The sequence below is a fragment of the Osmerus eperlanus genome, chromosome 6 (genome assembly GCF_963692335.1).
Source record: "Osmerus eperlanus chromosome 6, fOsmEpe2.1, whole genome shotgun sequence".
In the NCBI taxonomy this organism is placed as follows: Eukaryota; Metazoa; Chordata; class Actinopteri; order Osmeriformes; family Osmeridae; genus Osmerus; species Osmerus eperlanus.
Genome location: NC_085023.1, coordinates 7,253,452 through 7,279,766, shown reverse-complemented (window position 1 = coordinate 7,279,766; position 26,315 = coordinate 7,253,452). Strand labels below are relative to the sequence as shown.

General features: G+C 40.5%; 1 protein-coding gene across 1 annotated transcript in view; it reads left to right on the top strand.

Annotated features, from left to right (window-relative positions):
* cdh23 (cadherin-related 23) overlaps nt 1-26,315 on the top strand; it is a 415,870-nt gene that overhangs the window by 1,145 nt on the left and 388,410 nt on the right. The window lies entirely within an intron of this gene.

The following is a 26,315-nucleotide window of genomic DNA, read 5'->3' as shown; positions in this document are numbered from 1 at the left end:
AGCATCAGTCCCTTCTCTTTTGTCCCTGTTTTCCATGTGTGAACAACACACGTCTTGGCAGTCCCAAAATGTCACTCTCCAATCCACCCAGAGATGAGAGATTGGGAAAAAGACAATTTGAAATGAAGTTCCCTATCTAACAATCATTTTGACTGACAGGATCAAATGAAACTCAATATGAGGCATATGCATTCCAGAAACAGTAACTTTTTAGTGCAGCCCTGTGAACTGTGGGAGGAGAGCAAGGCTTTACAGCAACATGTAATGGACAAAATGTGAAAATTCTCTCTCTTTTTCTCTCTCCATCCCAGCTGTGAGAGGTAATTAAATCAGCCAACCAGAAGCGAGAGGGAGAGGTTGTGGGAGAGAAGGGCCATCTCCTCCTACATGCCCCTGTTTTTGTGGTAGTGGCCCTTTTCCAGGGGGGGAGATGCTTAAGTATATATCATCTTCTGCTGAGCCATCAGGCAGAGGAAGAATGAAATTGGTGTTTTAGAGGTGAACCGTGAACCCTGTCCTTCCAAGTGCTTGGAAATGAGGTAGACAAAGCAGGGTTTTTTTGTGTGTGTGAAAATCTATGCCAAATATCTGAGTCAGAATCAAACACCACCAGACCATGAAAACAAACAAAAACTAGAGAGGGTACAATTTCTGGGGAAATTGTAGGGTGTGCTTGCTTGCGTCGGTTGCACAGGGGTCCGTTTTTGGATGACATTTTTACAACTGATATTTCTGTATATTTTATATAAAAATGCATACTTATTATTCATAAAGATTACATAGATTTAAAAGATTTTTTTTGCTGCTCATTTACAACTGAAAATACGAGTGAAGTGTAGAATGAAATAGATGTCTTCTCATTTCCCCTGCAAGAGGCAGCCTCATTGTTGAATCAAAACGAATAAATTTGGCAGACCGGTGTAAAAATTGACCTAATCTCTATGACTTAAACGTCTTTTTAAGTTTTTCCCTTCTCGTGATATTTTAAGGCATTTAGCCTACTCATATTGCATTCATTCATGAATAAAGAACCCCCTTTGAAGATTATTCTACGACGTTACCAGCAGTAGAAGATGGAATCGCGATTCAAATAGTACCATCTGCTAACTGAAAATATGCCCCCAAAAACGTAAATAAGCTTGACATTTATTTAGTGGAAAATCGCTTTCATAAAAAGCTCACTGGTAGCGATCATTGTCAGTAACAACGCCAAGTGCGATATAGCCCTGTGTGGAGAAGCTGCCCCGGTAAATTGTACAGTACAGTACAGTACACTACTGCTGTGTTCGTCTTGGTAGCGATTGCGTTGGTTGAATTTGATTTAACGTTCCGTTGTACGGTTTAGGCTGAAATTAATTATTTTCATGAACAGATTGACAAAGTGTAGGCTGTGGCAATGAAGTTAAGGTTAGTCGTTACATAGACTTTTGATTTAAGTAAGGGGAGTGCCGAACATGTTCTGTCGCCGTTTGACTTCCTACAGCTGCATGTGTAGATGTTTTTGTAGTGTCTCGCGTAGGCTACAGCGTTGCAGTGAGCAACACTGGTTTGAAACCACAGGTAATGATAATTTCACCCACAAATCGTTTACTTGTAATGTAATGTCATAATAAATCCTACAACGAAAATGTATTTGTTAGGAATGTTTATTTTAACGATTGAAAACAGATGCATCATAGACCACTGTAGTATGTGTTGCCCGGCCAACAGAGGCTAATGTCATGATGCTAATACTTCAGTGACATAGTAGACTACTGTTTCCGAAAGTAGATGTATTTCCTTAATAAAATCAGCTTATATTGTACATTACACGTCACAATTGTGTATCATATCACAAAGTAAAATTAGTAAATAGTTATCACCCTGGCCTCTTTGCTTGTGGCGTTTCTGCAGCTCCCTTGCAGTAAAGCAGTTAGCTTAGCTATCTCCCAGAAGTTAACGAGCTGCTAAACTAATGTTCTGCTAGAGGTAGTCACGCGAGTTTTCGTGACGTTAGTGACGTCATTAGCGTCATTGACTGTGGCTAGCAAGTTAGCCAACGTTAGCTTCACTTTTCGCCACAAAAACGTAATTTCCACTTAAACCATGAAACGGAACGTAAATCCCAATAAAAGCAACTCAATCGCTACCAAGACGAAACTTTTGACACCTAGGTTGTCTATGTAGGCCAAATATTGACTGAGTTTTAGGGGGGCAAAAATAAATAATAATAATAATATATATGTGAGAGAACAAAGGTTGTGCTCTCGCCGAAGGCTTGAGCACACCCAATAAACAAATAATCCAACTGAACCTTCTGCTCATCACACATGTTTGTATGGGGATGTTGCAAGAGGCAGAAAGACAGAGATAACCGAAAAGTACTGAAACTCTGGTTAACTCACATCAGGGATTTACAATGAACCATGTGAGATCTACCAATGTTCAGTGCAAGCTCCCATTCAAATAACCATAACAGAGGCAACAACATGCCCATTTAACATTGCTCTTGTTGTGTGACAAATCCTAGTCTGTTGTTTAGGGGTGCACCACTGCCCTAGATTGTATATGGGAGGAAGACGAATGAGAGAGGGAGGGAGGAGAGAGGGAGGAAGAAAGGGAGAGGAGGACGCTTGAGGGAGGGGTGTTGAACAGGTCACAAAGCAGAGGTCTGGTAGACAGGCGAGAAGCCACTAAATGGGCTGTTTTGATCTGTTCACTGTCTGTATTGTGTCTCAGGACTACAGAGGGCTGCTTGTAGGAGTGGAGGAGCCAGTGCTAACAGAGAAAGACAAAGAGATAAATGAGTCTCTGCAGGATATCTACTGCCCTTTGACGTGACTGTTTGTGTATATGTTGCCTGATATACACACAGGCATTTGCTGGGACATCTGTGCAAAGCCCATTCTAGCATATAATAGCCAAAGCAGTGGAAGCAGCCCAAAAACCACAGGCAGCCAAAGACATGCATCAAACTTATCCCAGCCTGGAGGCCTGAAATATACGTTTATACAGTAGGTCTATGTTTGCTGTGTGATTCCTGTCACTGACAATTACTTAAAGGGTAATGCAGTGATGCTGATGGTAAACATGTGTCTTAATGACATGGTATCAGTATTTCAAGCTAATTGAGTCTTAGCTAATGGGCGAGTCTCTATGTCCTCCCAGCTGTACGTGTCATTATGGAGCTATCATCAACTTTCTTTATCCTAAGAGGGGCAATTCATTTGCAGCTTACGCAGTCCATACACACAGCTTAAAAACAGTACACAGTAGGACAATCAAAAGGGAAACAACAAACACCTAAGTAAACATTTTGATATAGTTCATTACATTTTTCAGATCATGACCGTAGTGCACATGCTAGTGTGGACAAGTATGGCCAAGAAAAGTACAGAGATAACCACACTCTAGTTTTATCAGAGGATTGTTTCAGAGAGAGGCTCTCTAATGCCTCTATTCAGTGACAGTTTATTGATCTGTGCCTTTTAGCCAACACAAGCACCAGGAAAAAGAGATCAGGGAGTGCATTGTTATTCCTCCACCTAGATTTCTTCACAGAAACACGAAGAGCCTGATATGAAAAAGCCTAGATTGTGTTGTCAGTTTGTGGTTCGTGTTCTGAGCAACCTAAAATCGAGGTGTCAGAAGGCAAGGTTGGCTGCTCTCAACATCATTTAATAAATTATTTCTTTTTGAGCTTTGTTATATCAACCATTTTCAGAGAGCTTGCTACTTTGCCTTCTGAAAGAGCACAGTTTCTTGTGAACATTTTGTCATAATTTCTAATCCATTAGCATTGTTGCTAGACAAATACTGAATGTGTATTACTGAATAATCCCCATCTTGAAGATTTGTAACGGTTGTAAATATTAGTGCTAAGAACATGAGTAAATCTAGGTTTCGCAACTCATTAATTCATTGATTCATTCATGCCTGCTGACAGCTTGCATCATATTATTATTCTTAAAGGTGCTGTAAAGCAAATTCCATGATTTGCTTCTCAGAACATTATATATGTGTGAAATGAGTTGCTAAAAGCATGTGCAAAGCTCAAAAACTTTGGCAGACTGAAATGTGGAGTTAGACCGTTGAACAGTTTCTCACCCGTTTTCAGCTCAGGTTTTGTTTAGGCGGGACAAAACCCAACCTACCTACGTCACAGCCACCTAACTACGTCAGATCACAGACAGTTTATATAACCTGCATTTTGTTACTCAGCTGGTACGATCCAAAGACAAAATAATTAACACATAAAACACTCAAGAGACTGCAGGTAGGTCTGTTCTGATATCTGCAATTGATTTAACTAGTTGTTGCTGTTGTTGCTAAATTCAATACATTTGAGATTTGAAATTCACGCTTTGAAATTCACGATTTCAAAGCCTAATTTAACATACTTGTAGGTGTTTTTCTTCATTCGAATTTGGATGGGTAGTTAACAACACATTCTTCTGTGGTGTGATGAACTTAAAACTAATTTTCAGTTCTGCTTACAGAACCGGAACTGAACTTATTAATGGAACATAACAGCACTTGACAGTATATAAATCTTTAGATTCTTGAACACAATCATCAGGCTAACACTGAGAAATCATTTGTTGAGCGAATTATGGTCATGATAGTTTACTCAATTACTCATCTGTGTGAGAGACGACTTACCATTCATATATACCTGTCCGGTTTACATCACACTTGTCATGCCGTGCAATGCTGAGTAAGGCTTTCTCAAAGCCGCATGTCACTACAGTGATGAAGAAATGTGAGGTGGATATGACACAGCCATCAGAGCAGCACTGTCCTTCCCTCTCTCCCTCCACAACACGCCAAAGGTCTGGTAATCAGGCTCTTATCACTCTGCTAATGAATGGTGGCTTTTTCATGGGCTGCCGTGAGCAGGGGGCAGAAATATCTCTTTGATTGGTGTGATAATCGCCAGCTCTTGTTGGCGGGCTGTGGTCCCACCTCTGGCTTTGGAAGGGTTGGAGTCAAGTCAGACACAGTTGCCATGTAATCAATAATATTGAGCATAGCACATCGCAAAGTAAATAAGTAAAAAAAAAAGATGCCTATTCATATTTTCTAGGCCTACCCAAAAAGATTATTCTGGCTACGCCCCTGCTCCAAATTGAAACTGAAAGCTAGAAATGTTTATCATGGTTGCTACGTTACGCTGCTTGTGTCGCTGCAGTGTAAACGCACCGTTAGACTTAGGCCGTGTTCACACTTGACTTATTTTTTCCGAAAAAAGCGCTGCCTGCAGCGCCTTTTTACATGCAACCCTATGGGAAAAGGCGGACGCCTTTTTAAAAAGCGCCTTTTAAAAACGTCAAAAAAAGCACAGCGCCCGACGCCTTTTTGAGTTAAATTTTCTCAACTTTTCAGAAAAGCGCTGGGTGATGTCAAGCGCCTTTCTGACAACTGACCAATCAGGACGAGGAGAGTAGGTATGCGTGTACCTTCCCTAGTAACCTTCTACCTTATTTACCAGGCTATGGCTCCTCAAACGCCAAAGCTAAAGCAAGTAATTGCATTTTATTCGCCATAGTAGCTATCTATCAATAAGTAACCAACGGAAAATAACGGTATCGCTAGAATGTATGATTCCCGTTCTCGCGCTCAAAAGGCGCTCAAAAGGCGCTCAAGGCAGCGCTTAAAAAAAAAAAAAAAGAGGTCAAGTGTGAACACGGCCTTAGGGTGGAAGTCTGATGGAGGAGGTATTGGAGAGGGTGAGAGGGGAGTGATTTTGTCAGAAGTAGGGAGAGAGAATAGAGGGCTGAAGGAAAGATGAATAGTGACAATGAAGATGAGGAACAGGGCAGTACTGTAGAGTGGTGACGTGTGTGCGAGTATGTCTGTGTGTGTCCAGGGCTTTCTCACCGCTCTCTCCGTGTTCTCTGCGCTCTAAAGGTAATTGCCTCAGACATGACTGATTACTTGGCACACCTCTCCTGGCCTATCCCCTACACCTTCCGACACTATCTAAAGCTAGACCTAACCCTTAATTACTAAAGCACCTCTATACAATCACCTCAACTCAACTGTGCTCTGCTCAGCTACTCTGCCACTCTGAGCTGTACACCTGTGACACACAGTTGCTAACAGCTGGACCTAGTCAAGCTTTTCTCAGCCTGGGCAAGAGGTGGTCCACACCACCAGTCCATGCCATAGTACTGCTCAACAGTCTGTTCAGCCCCCCTGTCTTTGTCTTTCCAGATCCTAAGAACAATCGGATAAACAACAGACAATGCCCCCCCCCCCCCCCCCATTCCTCTCCAGTTATGACACAGTATGGAACAATTACTGAGGTTTTGGTAGTCATACTGGGTAAGGTGGGTGTGAATGGGAAGATCTGGTCTCCTCGTCTAGAACAGACATCCAGCAGAGAAGAGATAATCAGAAGTATATATCCAAACAAGGTACAATGCTGCCTAATCTATGCATAGTCAGTGATCCCATACAGCCCGGGCACCCTCTGTGTTTGTAGAAGCTGTAAATACTGCTCTGTTCTGGCACTGTGTTCCTATCGATCATCCCTGCTCTACAAAGCTCATTAACACCACTAGACCCAGCCCTGGTATGAGACTGCTCTGGTACCCCATCATCTCTCTTTTTCTGTTTCTTTCAGGGGTTTTTTCTTTGTTTCTTTTCTCTCTGTCTCTCTTTTCATTTTCTATCTTTTTATTTCTATATCTTGCTCTGTCTTTTAATATTCTAGTTTACCTCTTTCTCCATGTTCTAGAAAGGAATCTCAAATGCTGTGTGAGGGGGGTCAAAAAGATTGAACAGTGCTCTCAGGTTTGGCAGGCCTTGTCTTGCCTCTCTGCTTTAGCTGAGGGAGATAATTAGACAGTAGGGATGCAACGATATCAAAATCTCACGGTACGATAGTACCTCGATATAAAGTCCATGGTGCAATATTTATTGCGATATTAAAAATACAATTATAAAATAATAACCAACCTTCTGAAGTGACTGCTTGCTTGAGCTGACCAATGAAGTTACCAAGCAAAGAGCCATAGACAAAACTGTATTTTGCGCTCAAATTCAAAATAATTTCCTGCCGCGCTCCTTACTCTCGTATTAATTGTGGAAGTCCATATCTAGGCCCAAATAAAACCTATCTTAGGTCTGGGCAATGTGGGCAGAGCAGGCACCGTAATCCGCCGAAGCATTACAATTTTACTAGTCATCTGCTTGTAGTTTATTGTCATAATTCATTCCCACCCAGGGGGGTAGGGGTGTAAAGGAAAGGACAAAGCAGGTGGGAGGGACAGGCGGTGTAAGGTGAGACAGGGTCTCCAGGGTGGAGAAGGGAGAGTGTGAGAGGAAGGAGGGGTGGGAGTGAGGGGGAATAGTGTGGGAGGAAGTTGAAGGGGTATAGAGGGTCCAGACTGACTTTACTGGAGTCACATGCCATGTTAAATGTGTCTGCAAATAATGCTGAGGAAACAAGAAGGCAAATGAAAATACATTTCTAATTTAAGCTGACACACACAGTCACACTGTAACCACACAATTCAAGCTGTGAATTCTCTCTCTCACCTCTTTCCCTGCCCCACCTATACATTCCTATTCCTTTATTTGGATGAATTTAATACAGTGCTCTCACCTCAGACACAACAGCAAGCTGCTAAGGTTCATTGTATTTATTGTATTCCATTATATTTAACATATGTTTACACTGCTTATTTACCTTCTTCAGCTGTCTAGGGGGATTTACTCTTTACAAAAGAGTTACAGTAAAGACACAACGCATACCATTACGCACTCAACACAGAATACACACACGTATCTCCCTAGCTACTGCTACCATAAAAAACAATAAAAGAAAAATCTGTCGTCAAATGTATCAAACTCTGTGTAAATTAATCCGTAAAAGTATGCAGATGGAGAAAACTGGGAAACTTCATATGCAGTTTTTCTCAGATTTCTGAACACTGCATACACGACCAACATCACGTTTATCTTAACAGATTAGACTTAACTTGTGATTGTGCACACGTGGACAAGCTCGTTGTCCGTACCCCGTCAACTCCCATATTTGGGTGTGTTTGCCTTTGACAAGGCCCAACTTAAATATATTATTTATTATTTTCCCACCCATAAAACTCTGTAAATGGTTGCACTACATAGACAATGTCGGTGTCAAAATGTTCGTCCTGGTCCTGATTGCGGTGCTTGCATCTCTGTGAATGTTACATTTGACAGTTTAGGCATAATTTAAGATAACTATCTAGCCCCAGTCACAAACGGGGCGCGAATACCTATAGTAGAACATCAACTTAGTAGCTTGTTAACCTCAGTTTTAACTAAAGCTGCTAGACAGCTGCATAAATATCACAGGCACTGGCCAGGGTGATAACATGTACCTAGCTATGTTTCCAGGCTGTGATATCAACAACCTGTATTTTTGTACGCACTTTGTACTGGTTGGCTCCTGCAATTCCACACAGCGGTAGTCTAGAGATCAGTGGTTCCCAACCCTGATCCTCAGGGCACCCCTGTCCTGCATGTTTTAGATGTTTCCCTGCTCCAACACACCTGATTCAAATGAATGGTCATAAGCAGGCTTCGGCAGAGATAACGACCCATCCATTTGAATCAAGTGTCAAAACGGAGCGCAGCCGGCTTCTCCAGGTGAGGAAATTGATACATTATTCCTGCTAGGAGGTGCTCTTCTGTAGCAGATAATCCTGTTCTCCAAAGCACAGGATGTACCAGCTGTGATAGCCATCTACGGTACTAATGACCATACGTCCTGTAGAGCAATCGATGCCATTCAATATACGAACGATTGGAGTGGATAAGCGAGAGGCGGTTATCCCTACTTACAGCGCGGATATTGGGTTACATGACCCCCTAGTCTTCAGACATGGCTGTTGTTACTGACACATAATGATCACTTATATTATCCAGTTTTCCAGAAATACATTTCAAGCTTCTTCAAGTCTTTGGGGGCATATTTTCAGTTTGCAGATGGTACTGTTTGAATCGCGATTCTAGCTAAGAAAGCCTGCTGCCTGTGACAATGTTGTTAGAATCAGCTCGTTTCAAAAGGGGTTCTATATTAATGAAATGCAATATGAGTAAATGCTTAAAAATATCACTAGAAGGAAAAAACTTGAGGGGAAGTTTGTCATAATGTTTAGGAAATCTTTTACACAGGATTGCCCATTTCTTCGTTTTGATGCAACTTTTTCAACTATGTGAGGCTGCCATATAGCTTATCTCCATTCCCTCTTGCACTAAGGGAAATGAAAAGAGAACCGTTTCATTTTACACTTCACTATTAGTATTTGGAAATAGTTATTAGTATTTGGTGTAAATGAGCAGCAACACGTATGCTTTTTAATCAATGCAATTTTCATAAATAATGAGTATATATGGATACTTATTACAGAAATATCTGTAATATATACAGCTAGCTAGAGTAAAAGTGTTGCTTACGTAGACCTACAGTCTAGCTCCAACTGCATTTAGAATCTAACAAGCTTACGATAAACTTTAACTAAAGCTGGCTATATAAAATACTACTAATAACAATTGATATGTGGTGGTCGAAATATGAAAAAATGCAGGATTTTCGTGAATTTACCAGCTAACTTGCTTCGGACCACTTAATTTGCAAATCATTGTTGCTAGCTCTACTAACTTGGCTAATAAGAGCTATATATAGAAGACTTACTTTGAATGCCAACGAACACCAATAATTAGAACTAATTTGACAGACTATAAGCCAACTGACTTCTGGTTATGATACACGTGCTCTCTAGCTAGCTTCAGTAAAAGTGTTGCTTATGTTAGATACTAGCTAGACGTACAGTCTAGCTCTAACTGCGTTTCGAATCAAACAAGCTATAATCTTACGATAAACTTTATCTAAAGCTAGCTATATGAAATACTACTAATAACAATTGATATGTGGTGGTAAAAATATGAAAAAATGAAGGATTTTCATCAATTTACCAGCTAACTTGCTTCGGAGACACTGAAAATGAATGGGGTTGAACGGTGGAAAATGCAATGTTTGGAACTACAGGTCGCATGTGACACGCTTTACTTCCGCATTCCTCGATAACAATGGGAGTCTATGGAAGTGTCGCAACTCTCTTTTTCTATGGCTCTGGCTAAAACCACAATTCCCACATCTCCTAAAGGATGCCCTCCTCGACCTTTTTTGTGTAGACCTAACTGTAAAATGGTGAACTTATGAACATGACGCGACCAAAACATGGCTGCCGCCTAAGCCGATCGCAGGCAGTGTGTCGCAGGCAGTGTGTCGCAGGCAGTGTGTCGCAGGCAGTGTGTCGCAGGCAGTGTGTCGCAGGCAGTGTGTCGCAGGCAGTGTGTCCCAGGCAGTGTGTCCCAGGCAGTGTGTCCCAGGCAGTGTGTCCCAGGCAGTGTGTCCCAGGCAGTGTGTCCCAGGCAGTGTGTCCCAGGCAGTGTGTCCCAGGCAGTGTGTCCCAGGCAGTGTGTCCCAGGCGTAAGCCTATATGCGGTCTCCCTGGCGCATAGGCTTATTACAAAGACTTTCACGCCCCAAATCAAAATTCTGAGCCGACAGGTCTGTGGGGAATTGCTTTTTCTCCTAAAGGCTGCCCACCTCGACCTTTTTGATGAACAATTCGCCGAGATGCTAAATGATTCACTAATTAAAAACACAGAGGGAAAAAGCTAGAGCTACAGTAGCTACTTTTCGAGTTCGGTTTTCCGTCACTTCAGACTCACGATCTAAAGGTCTAAAAGTGCTAAAACCTTCACCATAATTCAAGAGTGGTGTACTTTCACGAACCCAATCATTGATTTTATCTTAAAATGTGTAAAAATAGGACTTACCGAACGTGGCTGCCTCCAACACATCAAGCGATTCCAGTTGAAAACAACAATGGCCGCCGAAAAATAATTTATATTCGTAAAGGCGAGCTACGATTGGAAGCTAAATGAAACAGGAGCTAAAAACCGAGGGTGGGGGCTTGGTCAGTACACAATTTCCAGAAAGGATGTGTGTGCTTCTCGCCAAGTGTGTCAAATGGCAGGATGAGTCTGAGAATTTGGAGCACGCGCGCTGTGAAGCAATTCAATTGAATTCAATCATATATTGACATATCAAGATGAAATTGCGTATGGTACTTCAGAATGATGTCATCTTGAAGGCACAAAGGTTTGAAAAACCATCAGTCAAAATTATATTTGATTTATCAACACAAAGATATTGTATTTACATAAATACCCTTCTTTCAGCCATTTTGTATTGCATTCCTTATTCAATTTCACCCTATAGAAAGACATGTATTCTACAAATCTGTAACAATTTTCAAGTCGATTGGATATATGGTTCATGATTGAAATAAATGGGTAATTATCAAGCTCAACAGAAGCCTGATAACGACCCATTCATTTCAATCAGGTGTGTTGGAGCAGGGAAACGTCTAAAACATGCAGGGCAGGGGGGCCCGAGGACCAGGATTGGGAACCACTGGGTTACTGTATATTGCCTAAATAAGATATGTCTAGCAAAATATGTATAGTTGGGTGTGCTCAAGCCTTCGGCGAGCACAACTCTCTCATATATATTTATTCTTATTATTTATTTTCCCACCCCTAAGGATCCCTCAATATTTGGACGACATAGACAACGCCGGTGTCAAAAGGTTTGTGTTGTTAGCGATTGCGTTGCTTGTATTTTTATTTACGTTCCGTTGCACGGTTTAGGAGAGTACAACGTTTTTGTGGCAAAAAGTGCCTTGTGTGCATGAAGGGAACTCAGTGCGTGCCTAACGTCACAACGTCACAACACGTTAGCAACGACGCATAGATACAACGTGCATAGATGTGCTTGTAAGACTGTTGCACAGCAAGTATCGTATCACTACGCTGTAGTGTACTAGCAGTAGTGATGTGTCGTTCGTGAACGATTCGTTCATTTTGATCGAATCATTAGTATGACTCGGGAGTAACGAGTAGTCTCAGAGAGCGATTCGTTCATTTTCTCATGGCCGAGAAAAAAATAACAAAACCTATAATTATCACTTGTGAACAAATATCATTCACGTCTTACTAAACCTAGTCACGCGAAAGTGAATTTAAGTAAACAAATACTTTCTGTTTCCTCTTCTGAGCCATACCCGGCAGATGAACGAAACATTGATCCGAAGACTCGGTTGGCAGAAGAACGAAACATTGATCCAAAGACACGGTTGGGAGGTGAACGATTTGTTCATCTGCCCCCCCCTCCCCCCATTGAAATGAACGACTGACTCGAAGATTAGTTCTTTTTACTGAACAAGATTCAAAGAACCGAGTCAGTAAAATGATCCGAACTTCCCGACACTAGCAGCATCCTACATTTAATAAATTCAAGACTTGCATGTACAGTAAGTAATGTCACATTAAAGAATGTATTTGAACTCAAGCTTGAGTGGTGCGTTGCTGTCTTCAGTGCCACAGCCTAAACGTTACGTCAAAAGAAACGTTTTTCATTTCCGGCACATTCAAACAATCCCCTCAGTGAAGTTTGGCTAGCAACAGCAGCTAGCTTGCTCATAGCACAATTTACCAAATGGTCGCATTTGGCATTGTTACTGACAATGATTGCTTCCAGCAAACTTCTTTTTAATTAGCCATTTCGCCCCAAATAACAGTCAATCGCGATTCCATCTGAAATACTGCCGGTGACAACTGTAATGGTGGAAATTCAAGTGGCACTGTGTAGATCTGAGTAGTCAAGAGATGTGGTTTTAATACAATTTATTTAGATTATACAATCACGTAATATTAAACAAAGCTTTGCTGATCAGTCATTACGAAGGAGGTGATAACCACAGGTCGTTCGCAAGAGTGATGAAGAACAACCCTAAAACCCTGCCTTATATAAACTTTAGATCAAATGGTTCTTCTGATGGTAAATCCATCAATGTAGCAAACTCTGTGATTGGTCAGCACTGCTCAGTGACAGTTTGACTCCATACCAAGTGTCCCACAGTTCTTTGATGTGGCATCTCTCCCCAAACCAGTAGATAGTAAAGCCACAGGAGTTCACCAGTCAAATGGTCAACTGTCCTTTGTGTGGACATCTTCAAACAAGTATTTAATTAACATCACCCATGCAACAGGAAGGGTCAGAGCAGCTTGATCAGTTCATCTATCTTAAACTGCTCCCTCAGATCACAATAACAATACAATTGAATCCACATTGTCTCCAGACCAGCTGTCTCATCTTCCCCAGGTGTCATAAACTGCAAATGGCATCTCTACCAAATGGAGTTGATTCAACATTCATTGTATCAAGCTTCTTAACCAACTTTAGACTTCCATTAAAACACATTCCTCATATATAAAACACACACATTATAACTGTATTCCAAATTTCCACTACACAACATTGTTACAATAGCTTGTTTCAAAGGGGGTTCAGCTTGTTTCAAAAGGGGTTCTTAATGAATTAATGCAATATGAGTAGGCTAAATGCTTGAAAATATCCCTAGAAGGGAAAAACTTAATTTGACATTTAAGTCATAGAGGTTAGGACCATCATATCTTCGTTTGATCAAACTTTGCAACTGAGGCTATATCTTATTATTATTCCCTCTTGCAGGGGAAATGAGAAGACAACCGTTTCATTCTACACTTTACTTTTTGTATTTTGAATTGTAAATGAGCAGCAACAAATGTATGCTTTTAAATCTATGCAATCTTCATGAATAATAAGTAGGCATTTTTAAATAAAATATACAGAAATATCAGTTGTAAAAATTACAGTTAATAAACGGACCCCTCTGCAACCGACGCAAGCAAGCACACCCTACAATTTTCCCAGAAATTGTACCCTCTCTAGTTATTATTATTTTCCCACCCCTAAGGATTCCTCAATATTTGGCAACGTCGGTGTCAAAATGTTCGTCTTGGTCCCGATTGCGTTGCCTTCTATTTTTATTTAAGTTCCGTTGCACGGTTCAGGAGCTTACAGTTTTTGTGGCAAAAAGTGCCTTGTGTGCACCAAGGGACCTCAGTGCTAGCCTAACGTCACAACGTCAGCACATGTTAGCAACGACGCATAGATACAACGTGCATAGATGTGCTTGTAAGACTGTTGCACAGCAAGTATCTTATCACTACGCTGTAGTGTACTAGCAGTAGTGGTGTGTCGTTCGTGAACGATTCGTTCATTTTTATCGAATCATTAGTATGACTCAGGAGTAACGAGTAGTCTCAGAGAGCGATTCGTTCATTTTCTCGTGGCCGAGAAAAAAATAACAAAACCTATAATTATCACTTGTGAACGAATATCATTCACGTCTTACTAAACCTAGTCACGCGAAAGTGAATTTAAGTAAACAAATACTTTGTTTCCTCAGCTGACTCCTGTAGGCCCCAAATGGAACTGTCCTTTGTGTGGACATCTTCAAACAAGTATTTAATTAACATCACCCATGCAACAGGAAGGGTCAGAGCAGCTTGATCAGTTCATCTATCTTAAACTGCTCCCTCAGATCACAATAACAATACAATTGAATCCACATTGTCTCCAGACCAGCTGTCTCATCTTCCCCAGGTGTCATAAACTGCAAATGGCATCTCTACCAAATGGAGTTGATTCAACATTCATTGTATCAAGCTTCTTAACCAACTTTAGACTTCCATTAAAACACATTCCTCATATATAAAACACACACATTATAACTGTATTCCAAATTTCCACTACACAACATTGTTACAATAGCTTGTTTCAAAGGGGGTTCAGCTTGTTTCAAAAGGGGTTCTTAATGAATTAATGCAATATGAGTAGGCTAAATGCTTGAAAATATCCCTAGAAGGGAAAAACTTAATTTGACATTTAAGTCATAGAGGTTAGGACCATCATATCTTCGTTTGATCAAACTTTGCAACTGAGGCTATATCTTATTATTATTCCCTCTTGCAGGGGAAATGAGAAGACAACCGTTTCATTCTACACTTTACTTTTTGTATTTTGAATTGTAAATGAGCAGCAACAAATGTATGCTTTTAAATCTATGCAATCTTCATGAATAATAAGTAGGCATTTTTAAATAAAATATACAGAAATATCAGTTGTAAAAATTACAGTTAATAAACGGACCCCTCTGCAACCGACGCAAGCAAGCACACCCTACAATTTTCCCAGAAATTGTACCCTCTCTAGTTATTATTATTTTCCCACCCCTAAGGATTCCTCAATATTTGGCAACGTCGGTGTCAAAATGTTCGTCTTGGTCCCGATTGCGTTGCCTTCTATTTTTATTTAAGTTCCGTTGCACGGTTCAGGAGCTTACAGTTTTTGTGGCAAAAAGTGCCTTGTGTGCACCAAGGGACCTCAGTGCTAGCCTAACGTCACAACGTCAGCACATGTTAGCAACGACGCATAGATACAACGTGCATAGATGTGCTTGTAAGACTGTTGCACAGCAAGTATCTTATCACTACGCTGTAGTGTACTAGCAGTAGTGGTGTGTCGTTCGTGAACGATTCGTTCATTTTTATCGAATCATTAGTATGACTCAGGAGTAACGAGTAGTCTCAGAGAGCGATTCGTTCATTTTCTCGTGGCCGAGAAAAAAATAACAAAACCTATAATTATCACTTGTGAACGAATATCATTCACGTCTTACTAAACCTAGTCACGCGAAAGTGAATTTAAGTAAACAAATACTTTGTTTCCTCAGCTGGCAGCTGTTCTCCGTTTTTCTCCTAGATTCAGACCTAGCTCCTGTAAATTGTAGAGCTAGCTAACTACTAGACTTCTGCTGTGTGGGAATCGCAGGAGCTAACCCGGTCGAAGGGCGTACAAAAATACAGGGTGTTGATATTCAGTCTGGAAACATACCCATCTGCAACCAACGCAAGCACACCCCACAATTTACCCAGAAATTGTACCCTCTCTAGTTTATTATTACGCTTCTTCTTTCGCCATGGGAGTCTATGGCAGCACCTAGAACCGTAAGGTAAAAAGTTGTGAAATTTTGAACACTCTTTGGGGCCAGTCCACTCATCATTTTCACCAAGTTTCATGTCTCCCATTCTAGCAGTCTAGCGCCACCAATGGGTCAAAGTTAAAGGTGCATGTGACTTTTTAAGCGTATGGAAAAATGTCAAAATTGAGGTATCGTTGGATTCCCTGGGTCAAGACGAGTTCAACGCACTATATGATGTATATTGCTGGTACAACCAATCAAAATTGGCATCAGTGCCACCAAACAGGAAGATGGGTCGTATCTCAGCAAATCTTTGATGGATTCACACCAAACTTTCTACGTGTACTTGGAACCCTGTTCCGTTCTTCATTTGACCTGCTTGGCCCCCTCATTGCTGCTTGCAGCTATATTTAGATAATAAACTATCATTGTGCATTTAAAGTTACAGTTTCTCCTTGTACGTATCTAACACACTGTGGTGAAAACCTTGAGCTAGTTGGGTTGATATGGCTAATACTGATTATAGACATACACTTTAGAAGTAGGTTTTAACTTAAGGCCTCTGAGTCACTTACAGAAGGGCTTTCCATGCTAAGGTAATACTGTAGCCTCTGGGGGTCAGTTTGCATACTGTGATGGTGGTTAAGTCCATATCCATAGTAGAGATAAACAGCTGATTAGTGAATATGCATACTTTAAGGTCGGTGCCCTGATCAAGCATACCATTTTTACCTACGTCCAAGATTCATGTCATTGACTGTTTAGCGCTCGAGGTTAAAGGTAACGTACTTGCACATTTCTAAATTGGAGTCAGATATTTACAAGTCAATCTCCCTGCCATCAAATCAAATTGTTTCACAGGACAAACACAGCCTTACAGCCCTGTCATGTTCACACTCCCTGTCAAGCACCTGTACCTCCTCTTCTGCCTGCTCCTGCTTGGCAGTGGCCATGGCCAGCCACCTCTCCTCCAAATTTCACATGCTACAGTGGCATTCGTTTTTTTTGCCCCAAAGTGCCTCGACCCACTGGGCATTTGCCTGTTATGCCAGATTACCAGTCCAGCCCTGGTTGTGGCCCATAAGAGAACTAGATAGATGGGAGTCAGGTGGCTGAGCGGTTAGGAAATCGGGCTAGTAATCTGAAGGTTGCCAGTTCAATTCCCGGCCGTGCCAAATGACATTGTGTCCTTGGGCAAGGCACTTCATCCTACTTGCCACGGGGGGAATGTCCCTGTACTTACTGTAAGTCGCTCTGGATAAGAGCGTCTGCTAAATGACTAAATGTAAATGTAAGATAAGACCTAGCTGGGTCCCATCATCAAACCATTTAGGCAGACTCCTGTAGGCCCCAAATGGGACAAACCTTGGTAACCCATATGGACTTTATATGGAGCCCATCAGGAACCCATCTGGGCTAACCCATGTGAGGCCTCCATGGAAAATAAGGACAAAATTGACTGGGACCCAGTAAGGCATTGTGTGCCTTTCCTGAAGTATTCTTTAATTGCACATACCTAAACCCTTTAGTTTCACCATGCGGTCCACTCATTACTCATGAAAATCTTCTTGCAATACATTTTTTATCCAAAGATCTCAGTAGGCTTTCCAACTATTCTCTCTGACAGCGGGAACTAACTTCTCTCTCACAGCAGGATTTAACTAGTCTCTCACACATGCGCACTGCTTGCCAGAGAGAAATACCACCACACAACATGAGGATTCCTTAAAGGGGCTACACCAAATTAATTTAGGGCATTAAAGACAATGGCTTTAAACCACTTGGCTACATAGGTATACACATTTTCAGACATTTTGGACTTGTGGGGCAGAGGGGAAATCATGTTAACATGTAGCTTCAAGCAGCAATGGCAGATTCCTCCCAATATTTACAAACAATTTCAAAATTAACATGGTAGAGACATGTATTTCACACGTCCACAAAATGTTTCCTTTTTGCTAAATAACAAAGAGGATGAAATGTATCCTACACATCTGTACTGAGGTTGAAGTTAATTGGAGCTATAGTTCATGAGCCACAACATTGAACAATAAATATTGAGACAATGTGGACATTTACATATGTATATATAGGCTCAAATCAGCCATGTTGTATTGTATTCCATATTGCTTACTACCCTATAGGAATATGTGTATAAGTGTAAGTCTACTCTTTAGTTTTAGTGTGCCAAAGAAGAATAACAAATGTACAAGCTGTGTTTGGTTGATAGAACATGCTTCTGGAAAAGACTTTCTGTTTCTGTTAGCAGTAGCATTAGCTGTGGCCTAACTAGCCGCACAATGTCTTCTTAACAGACAGTCAGCCCACCCTTGCCAGAAAGCCTTGGATGTGTGTGCATGTCTCCAAGCTTGCACGGGTGTAAAGGGCCATCAGACATAAATTGGGGCGTGGCCTGTAGCGCCACATATGGGCAATGGTAGGACATTTGTGGTGTGGTAGTTACTCATGGGCAGTAGTTTCAATGTGAAAATGTTTTATCATTGGGGTACCAAATCGGAAATGCAATACCACCAATGTCCACCGAAGAGCAAGGGGTGGAGGCTTGGTCAGGCCAGCCTTGCCAGAAAGCTTTGGATGTGTGTGCGTGGCCCAAAGCTGCGCGTATGTCAAGGGCCAGGATGTTTCAAGTGAGATGTTGTAGCACGCACGAGTAAGGTGAGAGAGGCAGACTTCCATTAGCAGATTGCCCTAGCATTTAGTGAGGCATTTATATTTCCAATATTCACAATAAGTCTACTTTTCTTTTTTACATTCTTCTGACATTTTTTGGTATTAAACATTGTCAAGAGTCTTCATATGAACTTGTGATATCATGTCTTCCATATCAAATGGAAGACATGAATCTGTAAGGCTGGGTGTCACCCTGCCCCCACATTTCATATGTGACACAGTCCAGTCAAAAGGGGACAGTTTTTAACAGATTGTGAAAGTACAGATTGTAAGCTTTCAAATGATGTGTCATACATTGAAATCAGAAAATAGTTGAAAAAGATACGCATATCTGAATGTTGTTAAACCTGGAAAGCTCTAAATCAGAATCATAGACACAATAGAATCAGACACAATCAGAGAGGTGTCTGATTCTGATTATTGTGCCCTCTCCTTTCGTATTCCCCTGAATTAGGTATTGCATTTGCAGTATGCTGCAAACCATAAATCGAGTTGCACCGAGTTGTTGGTGCAAATCCATGCGCGCAGATGGCACTGGGGACGGATTCGTCCCCACCACTCTCCTTACGTAAGGCGACAAGCATCAGTTAATAACTGCACAGCTGATTAGGCGATGTTAGCGTTGTTAGCGTTGTTAGCGTGTGTAACGTTGGCCACAAAAAAGTACTACAAAACTTTTGAAAAAAAAGAAGTGTATTATGCTTATTTAAAGTACTTTTGGAGCCGGCGTATTTACTGAAGCTGCAATAAACATTGCATATATATATATATATATATATATATATATATATATATATATATATATATATATATATATATACACTACCGTTCAAAAGTTTGGGGTCACCCGGACAATTTTGTGTTTTCCATGAAAACTCACACTTTTATTTATCAAATAACTTTCAAAATGAATAGAAAATATAGTCAAGACATTAACAAGGTTAATTATTATTATTAGAAATAATAATTTTTATTTGAAATATAAATTTTGTTCTTCAAACTTTGCTTTCGTCAAATAATGCTCCATTTGCAGCAATTACAACATTGCAGACCTTTGGCATTCTAATTCTAATCCTTCTAATCATCCATTAGTCTTCTAAGGCAATTAGCAAACACAATGTACCATTCGAACACATACAGTAATAGTTGCTGGAAATGGGCCTCTATACACCTATGTAGATATTTCATTAAAAACCAGACGTTTCCACCTAGAATAGTCATTTACCACATTAACAATGTATAGTGTATTTCTGATTAATTTAACATTATCTTTATTGATAAAAACAGTGCTTTTCTTTGAAAAATAAGGACATTTTTAAGTGACCCCAAACTTTTGAACGGTAGTATATATTTTACAAAATAACTAATTGAGTTGGAATCATTTGCTGACAGCTTGGTCCCCCCAGCTTGGTTCAAAAATTCCATCTGCACCCCTGTGCAAATCACATCTTCCGAAAACAGCCTGAAAGATGTAGCTTACCAGGTCAAACAAAGAAAAAATCCTCCTGTGCACAATGCAATGCCCAGGATTAGTTTATTCGGCCTATTTAGTCCCTGGATGTAGGCTAAAACAAAATGACAAAAATGTACACCGAACACAGAACGCATGCTTGAAAGTTGACACAAATACTTGTGAAACATTATATTTACGGGTACTTGAATCAAGACCAAATCTACGGAGCCCCCAGACATGACATCCGAAAAATACTAACCAGGGTCAACAAATTACACGTTTCAAAAGTCAATGGCTTCTCAACAACATGAACTAGGAGCGTCAAAATAATGTTAACCCTGTAAGACCCCTTGTTGCAATATTACAACGTCACTTTTATCGCTCCAAAAAACACATTTTCAAAAACGTTTTTTGGGAAAAGACCACATTTACATAGTCAATGGGTCCTATTGTATTGCCTTGCAATGCCATTGGATTGTAAATGTGTATATAGGTCTGGCCAGAAGGCCATGAACTCACTCTACCTGCCAACTTTCCTGGAAGTGCATCTCCTTGTTTCATTCAACTGTATATCTCAACATTGAAGTAAGTAAATTTCATGAAATATTTTTTGGGGTGATTGTTATAATATGTAGTTTATGTATATATTAAGTTATTTTGAAATTCATGCATCACATTAGATTTTTAGCTTGTTATGTCATTGTTGTAATTTTGCAACGTTGGGTGAAAAGGGTAGGTAAAATACCATGTGCACCTTGCACACTACAGGCACCTTGCACACGACATTCCACTTCTCAAATGTTCAGATATAGGATAAATACTTACAGAAATATAATGTATTTAATGATTCACACTTTATAAATGGGTTATTTGTTATAATTTTCAGTTTAGACCAGATTTGAAGATTTATAAATCAATGTTATTTATATGTTTTTTTAAATCTGGACTGCTTGTTTGCCCAAATATCTGCTTGTTGCACAAAGCAGATACTGTTTGTGGAATGCTTTGGAGGATGGTTGTTCAGGGACAAGTGTAAATGTTTTGGAATGTGGGGGTTGCATGTATGGTGCATTGTTCAGGGACAGGTGTGAATGTTCTGCAATATGGGGATGTAAGAGGTCTGGGGGGTTGTATCTTCCTTTTAGAATGTTAAGTAGAGAGCACATTAGGCTAGCCAGACAGTATTGTGTGCCTTCAGTGGAATGTACTGCATGAATAAGATTCATTTGCATTGGAATTAGGTATACTTGAACATACTCTAACTATTATTTCCATTTCAGAATGACACCAGCAAGGAGAGTTTACTTTAGTATGCATGATGTCATTGATGCTATCCAAAATGGAGAAAGTGACGTTGACATGGAATCAGACACCAGTGATTCGAGTGATGAGGAGGTGGTTGAAAATGTTGAGGAAGTGGAAAAAGAGAATCAGAGACCCACTGATTGTCCAACTGATGATGATGATGGTAAGGACATCGAGCAAACCAACACAAGCCAACCAAACCCCAACATATGCGCTGTCAAGTGGTATGACAACAGGGCAGTCACACTTGTGTCATCCTTTGCTGGTATTGATCCTGTGCAAAAGATTCAACGCTGGAACAAAGCCACCAAATCCTACATTGAAGTTGAGAGACCTCATATTGTGGGTGCATACAACAAATACATGGGCGGTGTGGATTTTCTGGACTCATTTGGAGCCAAATACAAGTTCCTCATGAAATTGCGCCGCTGATACAGTTACATCTTCTGGCACACTATTATCATTGCTGTGATCAACGCCTGTCTCCTCTACAAACGGGACTGCAAGGCTCTCAATATTCCCAAGAAAAAGATGTTGAACAGGAGACTGTTTCAGGCGCAACTAGCTTCCTCTCTCATCCTGACAAACACAGCTGTCAACACACCAAGGAGAGGGTGGCCATCTTCAGCCAGTGGGAGCCATTTGACGTTGATAACTGTGACACCTCAGAGACCTGTGACTGCTCAGAAGAGACCATCCTCAGGTAATGGGGGTCCACCAAATGGGGTCCCAGCCAAGAGGGCATGTGAACCACCAACGGATGTGTGCAGGGACATGGTTGCACATTTCCCGGTGAAGACAACGAGAGGACGTTGCAGACACGGCATAAAAGGATATTCTAATATGCTCTGCAGAAAGTGCTATCTCCGTCTCTGCTTTTCAGAGGAAAGGAACTGATTTTGGGACTACCATTGCACGTGAACAATGGACCCTGGGGTCTTTGAAGTTTTCATTCTGTTTTTATAATATTTATCCAGTTTTCTTTTTTTTTTTTGATTTTGATTTTTTTTTTTTATTCTGATTCATCAAAATATGACTGTTGGGTGATTATTATTAATGAAATGTACTGTTATAGTGCTATGTAAGAAATCCACACTCAAAATTAACCATTAGTTGTTTTGTGTATTTGTTCTGACAGTATGAGAGCAAACGCTGAAATTCTGCTACCAACTAGGCCCAACGTTGCATTATTACAACGTTTCCCTAAAAACGTACAAAAACATATTTTTTGAATAAATCCTTCATTATCTTCATCAGAAGACTCTTACAACATCATCTGAGAAAAAAAAAAAACTTATGTTTGGGTCTTACAGGGTGCTGCCTTCGGGTCACATGACCCAAAGGTTAATAACGAACCATCGTTGTGTTTACCCAATTTTACCCAATACAAAAAACAATACAAATAGTTGTATTTTAACCTTCGCAAGGTGGGGGGTCTGAGACAGCCATACGGTTAAAAGAAAATGCTTCACTTTGTTTTTGTATGCGGTAAAGTTGTCGCAATACGATGGTGGGTCACAACGACTGATGGGTCAGAATGACCCGAAGATAACACAAGGGTTAAACTGTTGAAGATGTATGCATTCATGTTGCACAGCCTTTATTTTGTTCATTTTCATCTCAAGTTATTAAAAATGTATTCTTTTTTCAAAATAAACTTCCAAACTTCAATAGCTTTTTGGTCATGTGATTTCAGAGTGTTCACTGACTATGCATACAGGTTGCACAGCCTTGCAGGTGTTTAATTTCACATTATTTGAAGCACATTTTTGAAAATGTAAAACCACCACCTCAGAGGCTTTTTCCCCATAGGGTTATTGCCTGCATATAATACAATAAAAACAAGGATTGTTAATTTCACCATGGAACTGATCTTCGGAGTCTTCTTTCACATGCTCTATACTTTTATGTGTTTAGCATGCGATATGCTCAGTGTTTTTTCATGTTGGACGAGATCACCATCCTCCATTGAAGTGAAAAGTACACACGTACTTCATCCATGCTCGTACTGTTCAACACAATTGCAAAGCAATATGTGACATATTCCTTCAGTCCTTTGTCTTGCATCCTTTTCCCAAATCCCTGTGACACAGCTTTTACAATGTGGGCAGAGCAAAGGTGTAAAACTTTGAACTTATGAAGGTCACTGTTGATTTTCTGAATTTCTATGACAATATGGGCTCTTTCAAGATAGGCAGATATAGTCTCCTGTTAAAGGACAGCAGCACACTATCCATCAGAGGATTTGTAGTCTATCTCTACCTGTCGTACTCTGCACGATGTGCACCTGGAGACTGTTTCCATCAACCAATATGTTAATGTTGGTATAGGATGTTCATTGGCGATAAGCTCAGAGATGGGGACAGGTGGCTTATCTTTGCCCATACCTAGCAGTACAAGGGCATAGTACAGAACCCTTTTGTTTTGATTTTGGATCTTTGACACAACACCACCAGTAGGGTCAAGATGGAGAGTAACTGGTGTGGGTTGTTTAACCCTCGTGCTGCCTTCGGGTCACATGACCCAAAGGTTCATAACGAACCATCATTGTGTTTACCCAATTTTACCCAATACAAAACCAAATAAAAATACTTTTCTTTTAACCTTCGCAATGTGGGGGGTCTGAGACAGCCCGACGGTTAAAAGAAAATGCTTCACTTTGTTTTTGTATGCGGTAAAGTTGTCGCAATACGACGGTGGGTCACAATGACTGATGGGTCAGAACGACCCGAGGAGAACACAAGGGTTAAGATACTCTACCATTATATTTATTCCTACATCCATGTACATATGGACTCCAAATGGGTCCACCTGCAGGTGCTGAATATGACCACCAAAAGAAACATTGCCGCTGCACTCCTTCATAATTTTCTGTGTGAGCATCAGCTCCAGCAGGACATCATTATGGAGTCTCATACTTTTTTGCACTTCAGAAGAAATAATTTTCAGAACATCTTTTGTAAGACTCCTGATGATATTACCACCATATAGTTCGTCTTTTGGAGTCTTCCTGAGCTGCTGAAAGTTGTAGTTGCTCACACCTTTGTCGATCGATCTGGCAATTTTACCTCTTCTCGGGAAGCTCGCATACCGACATTTTCTTTCCTTTTTTGCACGAGTGACTTCTCCTAATCTCAGCACTTTGAAGGTTATGCTTTTTTGTTGTGATTATGGGCTATTGTTTTCTCCTGAACACATACACGGCTTTGCATGTCTTAAGTGTGCAAACTGCAGATACATGCAGGTATAGTGACATTATTTTACAGTAGTGTGTAGCTTTAGACTGTGACAAAATTGCCCTGGCATTTTTTCTCAGACCAGCCCACCGCAATCGGTCGGACTCTGAGCCACTGCATCTGACACAAGAAACAGCGGGAGAAGGGTGGAACCTGTTAAGAGAAGTGATTGGGATATCCCAGTGTCAGCATATAGAAAGAACCAATGCCGTCCCTGGTTCATGGGCAATTTATTATTCTTTTTATTACGTTTTTATTTTACACCGGCCCAAAAGGTGCCTCAGCCAGCCTGTTATTTGCCCGGAATGACAGATTACCAGTCCAGGCCTATTTGACTTTACAGTTGGCCTTTGGGTTTTACACCTGACTCCACTTCCTAGGAGTAGAAGAGTTTGGATATGTCACTGTCATTAACACAAATTGTGATTAGATAAGAGAAAGTCTCAGCCTCCAAATGGACATGTACAAATGTACTTTCTTAGCAGTTAAACAGGGCTTTTAAATGTACAGGTCACATGACCAAAAAGCTATTGAAGTTTGAAATATTCAAAAATTCCTCTAAAATAATGTGAGGTGAAAATGAACAAAATAAAGGCTGTGCAACATGTATGCATAGTCAGTGAACACTGAAATGAATTTGAGGATTATAGGTCACATGACCTAAAAGCTATTGACGTTTGAAGGTTTATTTTGAATAAAGAATACATTTTTAATAACTTGAGATGAAAATGAACAAAATAAAGGCTGTGCAGCATGAATGCATACGTCTTCAAAAGTTTAACATTATTTTGACACTCCTACTTCATGTTGTTGAGAAGCTATTGACTTTGGGAACGTAATTTGTTGATTGTCCCTGAACATACGCGTTGTTTAGGCAGCCAAAAGCATTGGCTAAGCGGCCGGTCGTAGTGGTGCTAACACCGGTTAAAATAACACAATACTGGGCGTCAGAATATCTGTAGAATATCGAACTTCAAACCAACTTTACCACGGTCATTCACCAGCCTAAAATACAATACAATCAAATCATCTCTGTCCATGACACTGCACCTTTAGCTTGCTCTGGGTATATGTGCCCCACACTGCCCGCAATATAGTTAGGCTACATCGTTATCCCCAAAATAGCATTTCGTGGCCACGAATGAGTATTTCGTGGCCACGAATTAGCATTTCGTGGGAACGAATTAGCATTTCGTGGGAACGAATTCTTATTTTTTTCGGATGTCATGTCTGGGGCTCCGTACAAATCTGCCGATTCGCTACATGATAAGGAGGGGGGATGGGATCGTACTTTGTACAGACAAACACAGCCTACATACGAACCATTACAGGTAGTACCACTGTGCTAGTAGCCCAGGGAAAAGACGTCTGCACCATAATGCAAATCATTATGTACTTGACTTATGTTGTGTGGCCAATATTTAACCCCCTACAAATCCTATACATCTAGTCAATGGAAGCTATGGTTCATTTAGTTGGTTTTCCTAAATGGTACTGTAGCCTACAGGAAAATCTGAGATGGTGGATATTATGGGTTCATTAGTTTTAAGTTAGTTGAAAAATAAGGCAAATGTACAAAGTTTCAGAATGTGTTTTCATATGGGGTGGAAATACCATCACTTTGAAAATTGGGGGCAAATTTCCCATTTGACTTACCATCAACAGCTTGCCAAGCTCAAAATTAACTTTTTTCTTGGTAGCACTGGTACTTGGTAAATT